Genomic DNA, 2,549 nt, shown 5'->3' with positions numbered 1-2,549 from the left:
TTTCCCAGGCTTAAGTCTCTGTTGTAGATAAAGAATTGTAACACAGCAAAAATGCTGGCTCGAAGGGCAGATGTCCTTGGTGCAACTAAACCTAATGATGGGAAAGTCTTCAGTTGTTTCTTTAAGTTTCTTAGGGAACTGAGTGTTAAACTATCTAACTGTTCTTTTTGTAACCACCTATGTTCTTTTTCTGTAACTTTCTTCCCAATAAATAAATACTCAAATACTCAATAAATACTGAGAGAAGACCAGACTCAGGATTAGTTTCCAAGAATTCTTCTTCCTTGAAGGATTCATCTGAATTAACCCATTCAGGCCTCCCACTGCTCAGAAGAAATAGGCTTTAAAGTAATCCTTTGTGTCTCTTTCACCCTGGGGGAGAGGTGACAAATAAAGTTGAAAGCCTCAGGAAATCTCTATAGCTTTGATTCAGAAGTTGACCAAGAATTCGAAATAACAAGTTAAGTGCTATTTTTTTTTCTGTAACTATCCATGGAGGGCATGCATCAGAATAATATAAAGTATGTGAAAATTTCACAGCCACATCCTGGGTCTACCAACTCATAATCTCTGGTAATGGAGGTCCAGATATTTTCATTTCTAATAATCTTCCCATTTAATTTTGCATGCTAAAATATGGGATGCAGAAAGCTAAGTCATAAGTCAAGGACATGTTCAATCAAAAGAATGCATATTTATTTTCAAACAAGCAATTGTGTCAAGATTTCACTGAATAACTAATTTCTCATTTAGCATTGCTCCAAAAATAAACTCATCATCTGTATTATTTACTGGGGAAAATAATTTGAGAGGAGAGCATCAGACTCATTGTGGGGAAAATAGGATAACTTAGTCAGGCTCCCTCAACATTTCTTGTAAACAAGTTGTGTGTGGGTGGAATTAGTGGGCATGGGCACCAATGTGTCTTTCTAGTTAATTGCTATTGTGTGTTCTTCAGTTTGTGAAGCAGAGCTGGCCAGCAGAGCTCTCCTCTAGAAATACAGTGTGTTTACTCTGCTGGCAGCTGTTCAGTTTTTCTTTGGACTTTGCTAATAGCAGTTGAGTTTCTGAGTTTCTCTGTGGACTGCTTGGCTCATAGTGTTGTGTGTGTTGAATAAAGACTATTCCTACTTCAGCCAAGGCTCCAAGGACCATTTTGTCCAGTTACCTAGCTCACAGACCTGTGTGTGAAGGGTTTGTGAACAGGCTCGAGGGGTTAGGGTTACCCACTCATCAATAAACAGGTGATAGAGATTGTAACCATTCTTACCTCTTTTGTGTGTATTTTTTGAGTATACGGAAAATTTTATAGTTTGTGTAAGCAAAACAGTTATAGAAATGTAAAGCTCAGTAATAACTATATTTAAAAACATAAAACCAGATCACTTTTGNGATGTGTGAAGGTTTTATACTGACAGCTATAATTCATACTTTGCTTTGGTAAATTGCACCACTGAAAATTAAAATATTTACTTAGTCAAGGAAACAGATATTAGTGTTGGAGTGAGACATGGTTATAGCATCCTGTTGTTTTCTTCAGTTGGATTTGCTATTTGGATACAGGAAGTATACCTACTGAATTTTGTCATGGAAATTAAGTGCAATATACAGCCATCTACACAGTGTAATGATCAAAGATGCTGGTCTCTAAAATGTTTGATTAAAATGACACTAGCCCCAGTTTGGGACAAAGTGTGCTAGATGAGAAAATCTCCCAGTATTCCCTGAAAATTACTTTTTAGCAATTGTTTTATTAATCTAGTGCTTCAGGTTCATCTCTTTTACATAAGAATTGACAAAGAACTCTATGCTATTAATCAATGAGTAAACATTTATTTTGTACAAGACTGAGAAAGCATTTTCAGGTTTTATTATGTTAAACATTGTATTGATTCCTTTATACTTTTTATTCTTATTTCTAGTAAAATTAAAAGAAACAATTTTTTTTTTTTTTGTATTTCAGGGGGTCCCAAAGTTATTTTGTGAACCAGGTTTTCTCAACAAGGGAAGAATATTATGAATAGATATGCTATACAATATGTATGATTAAATTAATATATTGATTTTATAAATTATATTTAATATATGACCTGAAAATATGTTATTACACATTTACTTTATATGTAATGAGTACAATATATTAGATATTATATAAACTATTGTGTGAAGAAAATATAAAATATAATTACCTAGACTTGATTAAATAATTTCTAACTATTAACTATTGTAACTTTGTTTTTCCTAAAGCAGTTAAAATTGGGATTAATAAAAAGTTTTTGAGTTGGCTGATTATTTGATTACTTGTTATGGAAAAGCAGTTACAGCCCCAGATTTTCATTTTTATTTTGTAATGCATAAGGTTATATAAATATCAATACAATAAATATCCTCCTGTTTTTATAGTTCATGTTGATATTATGAATACTTTCCATTACATTCTGTCCCCTTAATTGGCTTGGAAGCTAAATAACATTTATAATCATTTTATTCTTCTTATCATGTTATTAAATATGTATTAATAGTTTGCCGAGTCTGGGTGGACCCTGTGG

This window comes from Galeopterus variegatus, unplaced genomic scaffold, assembly GCF_000696425.1.
Source record: "Galeopterus variegatus unplaced genomic scaffold, G_variegatus-3.0.2 Scaffold4221, whole genome shotgun sequence".
Lineage (NCBI taxonomy): Eukaryota > Metazoa > Chordata > Mammalia > Dermoptera > Cynocephalidae > Galeopterus > Galeopterus variegatus.
This window is presented reverse-complemented; position numbering follows the sequence as displayed.